Raw genomic sequence first — 18512 nt, 5'->3', positions numbered from 1 at the left:
CTCACCGAGGTCTAAGCACACTGTGCCCTCCGAAAAACGTTCTTGACATTTTCTGAAGTGTGGACACATTTGGTTGTTATTCCGATTATACTCAAACAAAATAAAGAAAGTTGACTCGTACTCGTGACGTACACTAATTTAATTCTATCATGTTCACAAATGCTTGAATGATTGCTCACGCGTCAGTTTGGTTCCACACGCGTCAGAGAGGATGCACACACGAAGGAATTATCTATATCGTTTTATACATGAATGACAATTGTGTATGTCGCGTTCCCTTAACTTTGTTTGTTTTACCTGGTCATTCTTAATTAATATAGACCAGGCACCTTTGTTAAACTAAAACAAAACAAACACACACACACACACATCGATTTTTCTTGACCATGAACCGATAAACTTTACTTAAGTTCTCCATGTTGCTTGCAGCCGCTCACAGAGTAGTGCCGAAAGGCGCGTATTATGGAAATGTATGCGTTGTGGTACCGGACCCGGTCCCACAAACTTCTAACCCGTTCTTGGTACCGGACCCGGTCCCACAAACTTCTAACCCGTTCGACAGTTCGTAATATTCAGAAATAAGTAGCCTGAAAGAATGCACAACAATTGAAATGGCAGGGGAAATCTCTAATGACCGAATCCTAAAATATGTATTTTCAAATATGCAAATTGGGGAAGAAGATTGGTATATAAATTATTCCGTTGATTAATAGGCTATACTTTGATTTTAAGGTTGGTTCCCACTCGGAGGCAAAACAACGGCTACTCAAAACGCATGAGTAGTTGTGATTAGTAAACTTAACTTGCGGTGCGCTTTACGTCCTTGCGTTATTTCTATCCGAGTGGGAAGCACGCTTTAGAACTTCATCGTCTCTCAACCACCTCTGATAGCCGTGTCGGCTTTTGATCCCTTTACATTAGTCCCACATGTCCCTATGTAAGCGTTTAATGGATGTCAAATCTCCCGTTCAAATAAATGTTTCAGTAAAAGATTGAAAGGTGTTAGAATAAATCTGGTACAAATGATGATTATATGTTGTGTAATAAAAACTGTCATATCGTCAGCTTATTATAAGGAACGGACCAGACGATATATCAAAAGCGTTAATACACGACGCAATATAAGCTAAGGTAATACATGTCACGTAATCGCAACGCTTATTTTGCTTACGTTTCCATTTTGCGCGCAATCCCATTTGTGGAACATATACATTGTTGACACAAAGCGTTCACAATCGCGTGAGACGTCAGCATAGGCCTAATCACATGACATTGCGTTGGCGTAAGCGTAATTTGACAGCGGACATATCTGTCTTTAGAATAGTTAGCCGCTATAATAAGTAAGATGTTTCATCACAGGGTCAGGTAAGCTACAATGACCTATGTGTAAATAAGAAATAATCATGAATACGATGCACTTGTTATAAACTAGAATTAAAATAGTTTTGCGTGGAATATGGAACGTGTGTAATATAACTGCAGCGTATACGCTATTCTTTCGAAATTGAGACTGAAATTGAACATCGTCCGAATTCAAGTACAGAAACACGTTTATCTGAAGAAGATTGGCAATACATACGAACATGTCCTCTTTAATTAATATACAATCTTCGCTGCCAAATAATATAATTAACAATGATACACACGCATTGACACTGGCTTTAGACGTCAGCCTGTCGTCAGTTTGCCAACCAAATCTAATAACATATATGTTAACAAAGAATCATAATTGCATTATTGAGCCTGGATAGAAAGAGGAGTATATTATCATTGTGAAACCATTGCTGATAGTTCAATTTCAATGATACACCTACTCAGTGTTAAAGCTTGTTGTAGCTTGTTTAGTGTGGAACAATAGCCACTCTTGTGACTAAAAGACCGAAACGTTAACTTTATTCACCCTTATACTTTTCCTTTCTTTTAAAACGTTTTATAAGTCATCTTTTAGCTTGGTTAATAGACCAAAACAAGTACCGTATACAGTACAGCCAACATAGGTAAAATGGATCCATTTTAATTTTGTATTGGCCTAACAATAGACCTATACGTTTGAAAGATATGTGTTAATAGACAATTACGTTGAATTGAGAAATATAGGCACGTTTTAATAGTTAATAATATTGTGTTGTACGTAAACACGTTCAACATTTTCCCATCCAAGGCCAAGATGTTATTTTGACCTGTATAGCCTTCATTTTCGTATACTTCTTATTGTCCTTATCTTGGCCTTTATTTATACAAATATGTTATTTGAACTTGAAACCAGCACCTACACGTTTCTAACCACAGGTGTTTTTATTGTTTGTAGTGGCTTGTGGTCGATCATTAAAACATGATTAGAACATGAATGTCATAGTATGTGGTAGTATAATGTATGTACAGTTATGTCCTGCGTACGTACATACTTTGCCGTCAGTTTTATATTCCGTAATCCGTCCGTGAGCTAGTGATGTTTTTACATTTTTTTTTGTGCATCACGTTACTGACCATGGGCGACCATTAACTCCAAACACCTTAAATTGTTGCGGCCCAGCTCGCCATATATTGTTATGCACGACGCGTATACAAGTCTCGCTATTTATTTCATAATCAACCATACTGTAGAGGAACAACAACCACCAACTTCAACGAAAAAGGACATAACACTTATACGTCGTGTATGTTTCCTCAGTTATCGTCTGTATAACTGTAATATTAGTTTGCTGTTTGCTATTGTATCAGGCAATCCACCGTGAGGTCTCGAACGCTTACTTGGTCAAGGTTGACTAACCGCCGGCGATTATACAATTTTCATGTATAAACATGTTCCTGACCCTTATATCAATGTGTTTACCTTTTCCTCGAATCATGTCATGTTTAATGCCCAATTAAACCCCAAAACCGAAACGATATCTAGAGAAAATCCATCCTATATTGTTTCTTTAAAAATAAAATCATTTGGGAGGGCCTGCTAGTGGCCTCGTGGACATCACAGCTTGAGTTTACGCGGCAAACCTTGTTGCAGGCTATCGTTCTTTCTTGTCAGTGTGAATCCGATAGTTAACTCTACAGGTGATTGTCAAACTAGTTGGTTTATATCAGTTTGTTTTGATTAACACTAAATTCATCCAATCTGGAGTATCATTAAATTGCTATCCATTGCTAACACAGAAACGCCAGACCGAACCCAATTAGTTTCTCTGAACTTGAAGTCACTGTTGACTAGAAATACATGATTTTACCCAGTATTGTAATTATTTTGCGTTTATTTATATAGCAAAATGGGTAAGTGCTCCTACTAGGTTGTACTACTAGCTGTTTTTGTTTTGTTGGGTTAGTTGTTGCCCTCTATGTGAGGTTGACGAACTTCATCCTCGAACTTTACTTTGGTATCGGACAAACATTATGTTTGGTTGGGCAGAATCAGATCAGATTCAGATCAGATTCAGACTCTTGGGTAGCGGCTCGTGTTCTCAGTGTGGGAATAAAGCCAAACACTGACCGCCATCGGGCCCCTGCGTGTAAAATCTACGTGTACAGTCACACTGGCTGTAAGACCCATAACTCGCCATCAGCAACTGTGTATTTCCTGTATATTCTCACTAATGCGTGAATCATTCAGTTTGAAAAATACACCAAGGTTTCCTCCAGTCCTGATCCGGCGGATTATTTAGCAAATACCAAGCTAAATGACTGCTGTAACCAAGCCTACACTAACTATCGGCTATATGCCCGTATTGTTGGACTCTACCAGCGTATTGAATCTACAGTAAGAACTAGGTTATTCTTTTTTTGTGCAACGGAGTACTAACCAGTAGAGGCTATAGGTACGTATGTATATTTTCCTTTACTGTAAGTGGGACTTAATTCGTTAGTGCACACTACGATCAAGTTATATTTTTAAGTGAACCACCAACCAATGACGTTTCCTCGCCCATAAAGCAACAGATAGAAGTGTTCAATTAAAGTACATATAAGATAGCATTTCAAATTAATGTGAAGATTATAAGTAATATGAAGGGCTTTCTATTGACATAATGAACTTTCTTTCTCATAATGGTACTCATATTAAGAGATCGAGTGTTTAAACGCCGTATGTTTATTATGAACTACTCATCAACCAATTTAAACAATATTGATTAACAATTTGCAGCTAATAACTTATTGCAGCATGTTACGCACTGCGTATGAGGTTTTTTTAATAGTTGCTACATTATTATCTCAACATTATTAAAGCTACCACCAAAGTCAAACACATTGATTTTTGTTCTAAAGAAAGCATTTGCATTTGTGGTAACATTGAAATTTTGCCGATGTGGCGTTCCATACTACTATCCATGGATTTTTGGCACACTACATGATATTGCAACAATTTGTAATCCGACATATGCCGTATTGTGCATTCTGTTTACCATAATCGTAATTTCTATCTCAAAGAAAATACTATTAAAAATGCTGGTATATACTGTATAGCAGGTATTACGTCTGGTGATATATTAAATCGTTAACTAATTTAGTAGGGCTAAATATAATTATAACCAATTATGCACGTGGTATTGTTATGGTATAATAATTTGGTTACAATGTTTTTGCAGCTTTATTATAGGCAATTCGAAATATTCGTCATTGTTTTCTTGTTGTAATGCTGAGATTAATAGAATTATTGTTGATTGATATTGCAAAATTGTGAAGGTCAAGTCCACAGTTTATTTAGTGTCAATGAAGAGTAATTGTATACGGTAGTAGTATGATTGATTAGTTGAATGTGATTTACCTTTTCTGGTAATAATTACTGGCAATAATTATCAATGTTAATTCAAAATGTCGCCTTTATAGACGAGTATTATCGATTAAATATAACATAGCGGTATGGTAGCGGTGCCGCGGTGTACCGTCTGCCATGTAAGTAGGGAAATCCCCGGATGAGTTTAGCTTGCACAATAATTAGTAGAATTTTATGATTTGATAAAGAGGCCCGCTTGAGGCCCACGGCTCTTAAATCCCAGAAAAAAAGTGACGCCACGAAGTGACAACCGCGTAAAGCTTGGTTTCCACTACAACGTAACGCAAGGACGTAAACGCAACGCAAGCGTTTTAACCAATGACAAGCGAAGTTATAGACAGTTAGCAAACACAAGCGAATAAGCCATCGCTTGTGATTGGTCAATTCATTTGCGTTGCGTTACGTCCTTGCGTTGCGTCGCTAGTTGGAACCACGCTTTAGTGACTTAATATAGCAATGCGTTTCGTGTATAACGTTGTATCAGAGAGCTTCACAAAACACATGATTTTTAGCTTATTCAACAAGACATTTTTATGTATCTTGTATATAGTTCAGCTATTAAAAGGTCTATAGTTTAATTGTAATCTTTTTGATTAATGAAACAATATTTATATGGCTAAACTTTATATAGTGTCTCTTTTCGTAAAAACACAAAATCCATTTCACGTGCGTAGTACTAGTACGGTATCTAGCAACGTTAATATCACTTCGTTGCGTTACCGGTCAAATACAATTACTAAAAAGGCATTATTCAGACTTCAGAGGGACCGGATGCGTCAATACATAATGAGTTCGGTTGACCTCAAAGATCGAAACAATTATCAGGATATGGTTATTATTGCACGTGCTTTGTCACATTCAAACTTGCAATTGCTCGTGTATCCTAAGATTTCAAGCATTTCAATAACAAGTCAAACGTATAGGGTCGATATTCTTTGTATTTGTATATGTTAGTGGTATTAATTGGCGTTTTCTAACAGATTAATGATATCGATGGATTTAAATAAAAATATAGTAATCCTGTAGTAACCCTGTTTAGCCTTACAAAATGTTCACTATTTGTGGTATTCTGTAAAAATATTAAGTTTGATGCATTGTGAAATAAAAACGAACGAACGAATATACCAGGTTTATGCACTGCACTAGGCAATACAGTATGCCATCAAACAGTACTGGGGCTTTACCAGGAAAGACTCTTCTCTGGGCTTAACAAAACATCATTTTTATTATCGTGATATAAACGTTTCGGTTTATGAGTATCATTTGTAAAGTAAATATGGGTTAAGATCGTAAATTAAACTGTGGCTTTGACACAACTCAAACTGTTATGTTAGTATAATAGGCCTAATGCGTACAAAGTATTTACATAATACGGTTTTTTCCATACTTTTACCTAAGTAGGCCCCTATTTAAAAATATTTTTATATTAGTTTTCTAACAATATGCACATCGCATACAATAGTACTGTACTGGTAATAAATAATATTTTAGATCAGTGACCTAACGCTCACGTATTCTTCGGCTCATGAAAACCAATATTAATTTGTAGTGATTATATCAAAAGTATAGTATAAGCTCAGTAGAAGCCTACAGTGAGACATGTTTGATTTTAAAATGTCCAAGATATATATCCCTTAAAAAAATAAGCTGTAGGTTTATTAACTCAATGTTTTATAAAACGTACAAACGTTTCCATATGTGGTGAAAATTGGGGATTTCAGACTCAGACGAATAATATGCAAACTTTCTCTCTCTCTATCCCCTAGATATCATTATTGACCAATTTTAATTACTTTTTTGCCCACTATAAGTTAATACTAAATAGCAATGTACAGTATTTGTAAATGCATTCCAGTTCCGTGCATTTAAATTTCACCATGATATATTTTATGTGACGTTTAATTACGATATTGTATGCTTAATTTGTTGTATTTCTCACCCTGTCTGACTTTAATATTAATTCGTGTTTGTTCTGAATTGAAACTGATATTGCCGAAGAATTAATTGTCTGCATTCCGTTATCATAGCAACGGAAACTATACCTCCTAGTTGAAATATAACTCGATATTAACTATACGGTCGTTCGGAGTGTCACTCACTTTAATTAATGTTTTAATAATGATCTCCTATCTCACTGCTGGAGGATTGAAGTGTACACAACATTGTTAGCGAAATTGGCCTAAATGTCATTAGATTGGCCTAAATGTCATTATGCCTACTAATTATAGCGTCCTAGTTTGCAGTTCAGGCCATATGTTTACCACTGTAAACTCTTATATATCGATAAGATGTTTACGGACCCTTGACTATCACAAGGCAACCCGAATCTCAGCTATTGGATGACTGTTATAGTTTGTTATCTATCCAGGGTCTTCTTACGAACTATACATTGATGGGACATCATACTCTTTTCTATCCTGCATAATACCGACCTGTATTTCTTCAACAGTGAAGCTGTATCTTTTTGCTGCAGATCCACAAAATGTCAGTGTTTCTCTTCCTATTGCTCTTTTTATATTAGTTGATCTCTGTGTTACCAGACACTAGTCTTCCCTTACATACATATATTTAAAAATGGGACCTACTTTATAGAATCATATTATTATTATTTTGCTCTACATTTTATAACTGGTATGTATTTTCTTAATATTCATGTATGCAGTTAGGCCTATGCTGCCATATGTTTTTTATGTAAATTTTTTGAATAAATATACCGAGATACAGGCTTATAATACAAACAAAAAGGGCAATATGCTTAAATATGGTAACATGACGTCATCGTGTCCATATAATATGGGTAAATCACATTTGTTGTCAAATAAAGTTTGATAAGTTTACGTAGTTGGTTTGTTTAGTATTTTTCCATGTGAAGTGTTTTGTCGACATTTAGAATAGAATAATGATTGTTTAAATTCATCGGCTTAAATATGGGATACATTGTTCAATTTTCTAATATTATTGTTGTTATTAAGCACCATGGCGTATGCACATGCTCTTAGTTCATCAGGCTAGTATTTTTATACAAATGACACTACATAAACCATCACTTAGTTAGGTTTCTTCATCGCTTATCAGGTCACAACGCGGTTAGCCTGATATCAAACATTTTTATAATAAAGTGAAGTTTTCTCTTACAGTTCAGCCCAGAGGGCGTTATTACGATTATTCATTGTATTCCGGTAGCATTTTTCACATTCTGTGCAGCAGTAAAAACTGAAATGAATATGCCTGTCTTGAAAAGCAATACTCATGTGTAATGTTTCAGACAGACTAAAGGTTAATGTTCCAATACTAGCATTTATTTTCTACATTCAGATTCTAATTACCTATTTTTATTTTTAGCTACATTCGATAGTCTTGAAGGAAACTGTATCTCCACATTCCTACCAGTTCATGATAGACCACGTAGTTTTTTTTATAAAGCTGTACATTGATGACCAGCATATTTATATTTAAAAAAGATGGAATTAAATTTTAAAAACAGCAGCTTAATACCATTAACGATTAGTCATAGACAATAATTGAATTGAACTAATATAATACAACACAAATGTAGAAATTTATTTTTTTTAAATTTATTTATTTAACAACATATTTAGAGATTATTTATACACAATCAAGTAGAAATATACTTGTTTTACATTGTGGTCCTGTCGACAAAACGGATAACAATTTAAATACTTATACAATTAATAATAATAATAATAACAATAAAAAATATAAACTGGGAGTTAAATGTTATGAAAAGAAATGCGACATAAAGGACAAAATCGTGGGTGAATGTTTTATCTGCTGGCAAGTCATTCCATATTTTTCCGCCTGCAACTTGAAAAGATGAATCCATTTTGCGACGGGTATAATGAGGTATAACAATATAGACACGAGGAACTTATGATCTTCAAGAGCTTTGTGTTTCAGTGCAAACAAAGAAATCGAAATATACCAAGTATTTTGTTTTGATCTAGATATGGACAATTTCATAATCCATATCATGGCTGTTTGTGATAATCTTATCTAAAAACACTTTCATTCTCCATTGTCTCATCATTTGATATATTTCATTTTGCTTTATCTGGGCAAACCAGACGATAATATTATACATACTTTATGGTATTATGTGCACTTCTACTTGACCGTCATCAACAAGGTCAAATCCATCGTGATTAGTCCGTACTGCATACGTAGGCCTACGCTATGCCCCACTACTTTGATGGTACATTTTCTAGGTTACTGTAATTGCTGATCCGATTCTGTCATTGCGTGCAGCATGCTCATTGGCTGAAAGTTGAAACCATATCGTTAGTAATAAACACGTGACGTGCGTAATGATGTTAGAACATTTCATATAATACTTTTTTTTCATCGATGATTTGATCCATGAACATAACTGTGCGCTTTTTAAACCATGAAATGTTATTGATGCTATTGATCTAAAATCTGTGTCGACCAAACATACACGATATATAACATGCATAAAGCATTATTGCCGGATCAACCGACTTCATTTTTTAGTGAAAATATATCGTGGTTTGTGTTCATCATGTTCATCAGTGTGATGTTTGGTATAGGACCAACGTTTATTAAAGCATTACATTATAAATAATATAGCACATTGGTATTTTTTTTTTTTTATTGTGACACGTGTTGATGATTTCGTCCTATATTTAATTTGTATGTTGGGTTGATCCATCTGCAATATTCCTTTAATGTAAAAATGACAGAGTTACCGGTCGTCAACTATTTCTCAAACTAAAACGCTATATTTATTATAATAGTATATATTGACATTGTAATTATATTACTCAGCATGTTCTCTCCACTGGGAAATTACAGTTTCAATGCATTGCTGTTTTCCCGATCATCCACAAATGATGTACAATCATTTAAAAAAAATGTCATCTACCTCCGTTACGCTTCACCAATAATAACTTTACACATAAAATGGTCACCATTTAATTGCAGAAATAAATATTGACTAGCTATAATAATGAACTAATCAATCAATTCAATAGCTGACATTTAATTGTATTAAGACGATATGCAATTTTGATATCGTATGGTTTAGTTCATTCGGTCACATACACGGCACATAGGCCTTATACTTATTTATCGTAGGATTTTGTTAATGATACTATAATCTAAGTTTTTCGAAACAAAGCTTTGTATTCGTTTCAGGTGGGATAGACCAAATCGTGTTGATAACTTACTTAAATCATTTAATATAGTAAGTGATACAATACAATAGGCTTATCCGCCGTTTTCTCACAAATATTTAATTTCTAATACCATAAAAACCATAAGTAACACTGACAATTTAAACAATTACACAAACGGCGTTTCATAGTTATTGTTGGCTGGAAAAAAATAAAAGTGGCCTGGTTTATTGTCGGCTGGCTTATTGTTGGCTAGCTTGACACAAGCCTTCCATGATTTTGTTATTATTCCCCAGCAGGACTGGACACAGAGTGGTTTCAGTCACGTGGTTTTAAATACTATGCTGCCCTCAACGTTTATATTTAGTTAGACTGTACGCCAATTTGTCCTTACGCCCATTTTTGTCCTTTCGGCAATGTTGTCCTTTCGGAAATTTTTGTCCTTACGCCAATTTTTGTCCTTACGCCAATTTAACCATATGACAATTTGTTCATATGGCAATGGGTTTGTGTGTCCGTACGGCAATATTTGTTTGTCACTCGAGAAATTTGTCTTTAACGCCATTAGTTTGCCTTACGGAATTGTTCGTACGGCAACGTTTGTCTATTTTATGATTTTCGAACGCGTAGCCAACATGGCTATCCTCGCGTCCCGAGTTCTGGTTTCTCGATCTGCATTCTGACGCGAGAGTTCCATCAAGAATTCCATGTGACTCGCACAATCCTCCAATCAAATGAAAAGAACCTATTCAGTTGTGTTATACTGTAATATACAGTCTGCTTAGAGATGAGATATAAGATTCGACAAACAAAGAAAGAATTATATTTTTCTCGAAGGACTATATTTACCGAAGCACAGCTGAGGGAAATGTATATTCTTGAGGGAAAAATATCATTCCCAATGGGATGTCAAATCTTACTATTCACCGATAGGGCCTACTGTTGGGCTGCTGGGCCGTCTAGCTAGCCTAACTAAACCTTCCTGTACCTTGCTAAGAATGACAGCATAAATGCAAATTCTTACTAATTAATGATTTCTGGGCCATAAAATATTCGCCTAGGCCTTGTACTTACATTTCCGTAAATACTTCTGCAGTATTTGTTAAGCGCTGTCTACACTTTCAAACTTTATGCGACAAATAACTGTGAACCAGCATTTATCATTTGTTTCCTTATCATTTGAATAAACACCACCGCATCATAATTATATCTGATTTTCTTATACTGATCACTGTAAGATCTGTGTATACTGTATCTTTTTTTTATGTGCTCGTTTAAACAAATATTATATTGAAATGATGAATATTTACTACACTACTAGACGTACTGCATCTTCTTTGTAAACACGTGTATGTTTTGCATTTTTATCTGTCAAATTCTTAATCAAACTAGTCTGAAACCAGCTGTCGGGTATCAGTAACAGATTCATTCAAAAACAGTATTAACATCGTGATTATGTGATTAGATTTATTCAAGACCGTTCTTAAACAGTTAATTCAGACCGACACATTCAGGAATAACTTCTCATACTTCGGCAGCTTGCATTATGCTCATCGTATATCTGATTTGTGAACATTTGGCTCTAGCAGATGCAGCATCGGGTTGCCGCAGACTATAGATAAAGGAGAAATAAATCAAAATGCACATTTATCTTATAAGATTGAAGGCTAGATGACAAGCATTTTCAATCGTTAAGTTCATGTTTGATATTTATAACAGCTTGCAACATTTTCTGCCATATGTTCACAAATGATTTTCTAACCTTTAAACACCTCACTGCATATCTGTTTTCACAATGCTTGAAATTAGCCTATAGTGTACACATCTTAAAATGCGCATGTCCAAGATGATTTCGCTTTGTCTATTTGGCTTTTCTTATACGGGAAGCATTTATACTCACCAGTATGTTTGTTTTGCAGGTTTATTCGATGTTTCTACATTAATGTGATTTATACCCAGTGATTTACAGTACTGTATTTACCAAGTAAGTGTTATAAGTTTTTTTTATATCAGTTTATTTGTCCATAAATCAAATATATGTCTGCCGTACAATGCAACTTAATTCTATTTGTGTTAATTTTGCTTTGCATCAAATGTGATACTCGATGTACAACACATGTATCTTATACATGTGACCAATTCTATAAACAAACGCAGATCGTCTGCTTTCCTATTAGGCCTACGTGTTAGTGTACTACATTTTAATTAGAGCCTAATGAATACTGTTTACCCGGTTACAGGTGAACAAAATGTTAACTGGGAGGGAAGTACTTTATTTAGCGGGGTATTTTGGTTTATAAACATGGTTTACACACATCGCGTCTTGACAACCAGTAGGAACAGGAAATAACACCGACCAATGATGCAATAGAGAGCTTTCGATTTGTTACGACCAAGGACAGACGACCAACCTAGGTCAGGTCAATCGATATGTATTCGGTCGTCTGGGCCTAGAAACAATCAAACCTGTGTCGAGGTACAAAAAGTATGTAGATGGAAATATTAATATATATGCGCTTTAGTGAACACCTTCGATTCGCGCAAAAGAATCGTCTAGTATAGTGGAAAACCGTGCGTAGCGTCTCATATCAAATTGAGTTCCCAATAGGACGGAACGCAATAAACTACACACCACATTGTTCACACTTTCGCATGTGGTTTTTCAACCGGACATAATGTGTGATAATACATTTCTTGTCCACGCGTAAGACTTTATGTTCCAGAATATATGCATGGTTTTGTAACACAACACAAACTATTTATGCGTGTGTGTTGACCGCCTTTCTCGATTGAATATTTCATTAAATAGACCAGTACTATATCTAATACAAAAGCATACGCGCAGATGGACGTTTGCGAATTTATGATACAAGCATTCTGTAGTGTTTCAATAACAAGACATGTGTCTACAGTGAGTTCAAATAATGGAACCATGTCCTGCAATGTTAAGTGTGCAGGGGTTGTGAACGCTTTTAGTATCATCAGCCATAAATACATGCATGCCTATTCACGTACATAGACATTCTGGTACCATTGTTTAATTAGTGATTACAGTAACCAAAAGGTACCCATAAGCTAAGATAAATCTGTTTATTCTGTATTAATTCACATTATAACGATTAGTGAGACATTTTGCAAATACGTAAAGTAAATTAATAATATATAAACATTTAAGGAAGAGCAAACAAAAACACAAATTATACTTGATTTAAACTCTAATTCGGCCCCACTTTATATTTTATATCCCACTATATTCTGAGTAAACATCACCTCTGCGCTATTTAATTTTGTTCTGGTGAAATGTCCCATCAAAATAAAAGCGCCGGAATATCACACACTTGCTTGCTCTATGGGAAATCATTGATAAGCGTATTGACCGAATACTTCCTTAGGCCTGATGACATTAAAAAAGGCGTAAGTGGTTATTGAATTGGAACCTAATCATAATGACATTTTAAGTACCAAAGACATTACTTTCTCGTATCTTATTCACATTTGCCTTTTCTTTTGTTGGTGTTTAAATTAGGCCTACAGTGAGGGGCATACTCTAATTATTTGTGAAGGTATAGGCACAATATTGTGTGAGTAAGCGGTGGATAATTTTTGATATGGCCTATAGCACGAACATAAACAAATATTAATATACATAATAAAAACACAAAACTAGAGATATTAATTATTATGTTCAATAGAACATTAACCCAGTCATAAGAATTAGGTGACCTTTGACTCAAGTATAATAATTTAATAATAATTATTACTATTGACATAGTTTGATTGAAATCAGTTCAGGGTAAAGCCTATTTCTATAATAATCAAATTGCGTATGCTAAAACATGGTTTAGACCACCCAATAGCAATTTTGAATTTGCGTTTCAATTTCAAATATCACATTTTCCATATTGTCCTATCTTGTGTTTTACCGTTGTCTTCATAAACATGATTAGGCTAACCCCCACCCCCTCCCCTTTATTGTACTCGTGAACAAGCCAAATACTGAGTGAAATTTCGTTATTCCGATAGCAGCCAATGGTTAAATATATATTGCTCCCTGATGAAAGAGTAATTTCAAAAATTGTTGTAATGACATTTTAATGTCCCATAATAGTTTGACCAACAAGTTATTTACGTGAACAATTGTAATTTAATGCTAAAAATTGTTTGGAAGTAAATTATTAATACTGCAAAATGGCCTATAGTCTTCTTTTTTTTTATCTAATCTTAATTGTTCATGTTTTTGGGGGACAATACGTCTAAACAATATTTTAATTTATTTTGTCTACATTTTTATTTGTTATTTTTGTGTAGGACACGATTAAAAGATTTTCTAATTTTGGATAATAACGTTTTAAATACAAATGTGATAATGCGATTATTGCAAGACAAATGAACTCATGTACGATGTAAGAACACGATTTGCGTGGATAAGAATAAGTAATTATAGCACACTTAACTCAATCACGGAGGAATTAGAACCACGTCCAATTATTCACAATTATTGAATCTATTGTTAGATGTAAATCAGTTAATTTAGCTCTTGCTTTCTCTTTTCTAATGTAGATGTAGTAATGTATTCGTGACTGGCGATGTAATTGAATGATGTATAACTATTTATTTGTGTGGATTTTGTTTACTTTAATTACGCCTACAATTTCGAGTAGATAATCGGCAGCCTTATTTGTATTATTAGTATTATTAAGTTAACAGATCAATTAGCTAATTCATACATTTAAAAAATAGTTTTCATAAATTATTTAAAAAAAATAACACTCCTATAACACAAGCAAAGCAATATTATATTATATTATTTTTCAAATGTTTTTAACATACCTAAAACATAATATCGAGCTAAGACAGTTTAAGTGGAGCTCCCCTTTAAGGCATTTTCCTGTATTTTCTTCCGCTTGACACTAACCTATTTCTGTGCAGACGGATGTTGGATACAGTTTAATGCTGCAATTCTTTGTTCTCTTCCCTTGTTATAATTTCTTATAGGCCTAACTTTGTTTGTGTTTTTTTTTTTTTTTTGAAATGTTATTAATCAAATTATTACATTTTTTTAATGAATTTAAATACGGATACGCATTTTTGGTTATACAAGTATTCTGGATGTTATTGGATTTAGGAAAAACTTAGTTAAATGGTCTTAGGTCGTGGGTTCGAGTCCCACCCGCTAATTACTTGGTTTGTTTCGATATCGCAAGTCTTCTCAATTTACTTTTGGAAGTTATAGTTTTTAACACATATACAATTTCTATGAGAGCTAATGCAGTATGTTTTGTCAGATATACCTTTTCTATTAAATTTAATGTCACGACCTAACCAGTGGATTTTTCTTTTAATGTTTATGATTTATTTGATACACAATTACGTTTATGATATTTCGCAATGTCAAAAATATTCCCTTAATACAAATCGGTATAGTGATACCCATCATATTTCATAAAAATATTTTCTCTTAGGCTGAAATGTACTCCCCAGATATTTCTTTGAGAAAAACATGTTTTCGGGTCAAGTATATTAGACAATCGATTATATATGCAGATGCCAAAAAAAGTATTACAGGAATAAATGCCTAGCCCTAATGTTACACCATGGAAGAGTAAAATTTAACTCTTCCCTAGTTTGTTTGATTGTTTTTGCCCTTTGAATTATTTTATTGTCTGGTTTTCTAAATCGAACACATTCAAGTTCATCATATCTTTGTAATATCAGTGCATCCTAGATTAATGTACTGTAGCCCTTTTTCTAGAAATTGTAAAATGTAAGACCAAGGTTAAATAGAAACAAAAATATATTTCAAATATCTTAGCCACGCCGACAGACCCATTATTAGTTAGTTTTTAGCAGAGAAGAGTAACATTTCAACGTCAAAAAATGAATATGCTTAGTAGGTCTATAGTATAATTTATAAATATGACTAGACAAAACAAAGTAGGCTGTATCAATACGTACTAAAGTAATTTATATTATAACGTTTGAACTATACGATTCGATTAGATAATCATAATATAATAATATACATACATTATATCTCTTTTATGATTAAATACAAACATATGGATTGTAATTTGTTGACCTTGACTATGATGTTCTTATCCTTACTTTGTTAACGCCTTCCTGTCTTGAAATCTTGGCAGTGGAATGAGGTTATTAATAGCATTGCATTCGATTAGGTCTACCATAGATAGTATGAGTCTACCAATGGTCTATTGTTAGGCTATTTATTGGTGTTCGATTTGCTTGTTGTAGGATATAATAAGTAGTACTGACCGGTCGCTAGTATAATAGGTACAGTACAGTACTAACTGGCAGAGCTACTGGTTTACTGGACTCTTTATGCGTTTAAATGACGTTTGGTTCTTTTAGTTTTACAATTTTACCCAGAATATTGATTTGTCAGCAATTTTTACCTGTAAAATTGACATTGTCCACGCCATAGTTTTGTCTGATATCATATTAGTACACATGAAACGCCATGAATACCAAACTATTTAGCCTTTTACCAATTTATATCGACTACAAGCTTCTTATTTGCACATATTATGTGCAGGCGGATTGATATAGGGTAACGTTAATTTAATAGAACGAGTAATGTATTCTGTTTAAAGAGAGCATTCGGCGTTGGCAACTAGGTCAGTGTAGTAGCTTTGATAATTGTACTAATAACATTGTCTATTTGCCCAGCCAAAAGATCTTCTATTTCCGGTATTGACTGGCCACCTGTTTCTATGATATGTCCAGAGAGATGATTTACCCATACATTCATAATTATTTAAAGAACATAACCTTGAGCATTATATATCATCATCATATGATGTCGTAAAGATGGATTTGCATGGGATGTTTAAACTAACTATATAATTGAGTTGTCTTAGGAAGATGGTTGTCGAATAGTCTGTTAATATTGCTGGCACTAATCTATAGCCTATTCTTGCTAAAACATAAACGGGTTTTTCTTGTTACTAATCAAATCACCCATACGTTGATATACAATCATAGGCCCTGTTCAGACCCATGGCGTTAGACCGTTTTAGCGTACGACGCTAAAAGAATGTGTGTCTGAACAGTTGGGGATTAGCGTACAACGCGTTGTACAACGGTTGTAGCGTTGTAGTGGAAAACGGTTGATAGTACAGTTTTAGCGTACGACGCTACTGTAAGTCAACGTTGTATCCAATCAGAACGTTTCCTGTTATGACGCGAAACAAGGTTTGACCTAGGCTGACATCTTGTATCGTCAATGTGTGAGATGGATTTCAATAACAAAAAGGCCAGAATAAATAAGGCCTAACTACACTACAAATACAACTGTTACAAAGGCTACAAACTATTATCAACTGATTACCATTATATTTTCTAACAAATGACATAAATACATGCACCTTGTATTTAAACATAGGGACTACGATCCCATCCGCTTTTAGGCCTAGCTAGGCCTAAAGCCATTCACGCATTTCATTCAAGCTAAAAACTAGCCTGGGACATCAAGTCACTCATTCATACAAGGGAGACTAGACTGGACAAGTTTAATGCTGAAAACCCCCTAACTCCTAAAAAAATCAGTAAACAAACAAGGGGAGCTGTTTCCCTTTTATTAGCAAGTTAAGGGTTATTTTCAACCGACTGGACCAAAGAATATATAATCTTTGACTGGACTGGATAGACTAATCACAATCATTTTTTTCTTCATCATTACGAGGCCTGCTTTATTTTCGTAACACAAGAGCCTGGGGAAAATGTTTTTTACTACAAAATAAAAACAATAGAAACAGAAATTTGGCTTTACTATATTTTTCTTAAATAAATGCTGAGGTATGTTTTATTTACGGCAAATTTTGTCATAATTGTAGGGCTGAGATCTAGGCCTGTATACAGTGGAAATAATGATGAAAACACGTGGGTAAGAGCACATGAATATGCAACTAGAAACAACTTGGATGACGTACTTTGTAACGATAATCGTACGCTATGGGTCTGAACACCTCGTTTTTTTCTCTGCGGTTTGTAACGTGACCTTGATAGTAACGTTGTACGCTAAAACGGTCTAACGCCATGGGTCTGAACAGGGCCTAATCGTGTTAACATGTGGTTCGTTTCCTAATGGCGCTCACTCATTGTTCCTAACCGATATTAAGGGGACCTTCGAGACCCAAACATATAGGTAGATCTACCCTAGTGCTTTGACTGCTAGGGTTAAAATATAATGTAATTATTTTACTCGTACAATTCTCTGTAAAGTATCCTCTATGGGTTTCCATAGAAGGGGTTCTTGTGTTAGATGAATGTAAGTAAACTGCATTGGTTCTCACTTGATGCAGATGTTATCATACAGCATTTATGTTAGTTTTCAGTGCTGGATATTTATCTACCCATTGTGCTATATGATTTTACTGACTTTTCTATTAACCGCATTTCTAAAATAATGATGTATTGTCTTTACTGTTATTATATCATCTATTGATTCTTGATTGTGGATCTTTACAATTAGTCCCACATGATTATTTAAAAAAAACATTGATCGTTTTATATTGGAGATTTGTTTTTAACAATTTGCTTTATGTCGCTTTTAATTCACCTTAACGAACACTTTTTGT

At 34.3% G+C, this 18512-nt stretch overlaps 1 protein-coding gene across 5 annotated transcripts in view; it reads left to right on the top strand.

The window, feature by feature from the left end:
• Positions 1–18512, top strand: part of LOC140063656 (corticotropin-releasing factor receptor 1-like) — an 88236-nt gene that overhangs the window by 33342 nt on the left and 36382 nt on the right. For all 5 annotated transcript variants that reach the window (XR_011847655.1, XM_072110096.1, XM_072110095.1 and 2 more), the window contains exon 2: positions 11835–11899. The gene's annotated coding sequence lies outside the window, so the exon portion shown is untranslated. The remainder of the gene's footprint in view (positions 1–11834; positions 11900–18512) is intronic.

The sequence above is a fragment of the Antedon mediterranea genome, chromosome 1, assembly GCF_964355755.1.
Source record: "Antedon mediterranea chromosome 1, ecAntMedi1.1, whole genome shotgun sequence".
Classification (NCBI taxonomy): domain Eukaryota; kingdom Metazoa; phylum Echinodermata; class Crinoidea; order Comatulida; family Antedonidae; genus Antedon; species Antedon mediterranea.
This window is presented reverse-complemented; position numbering and strand designations above follow the sequence as displayed.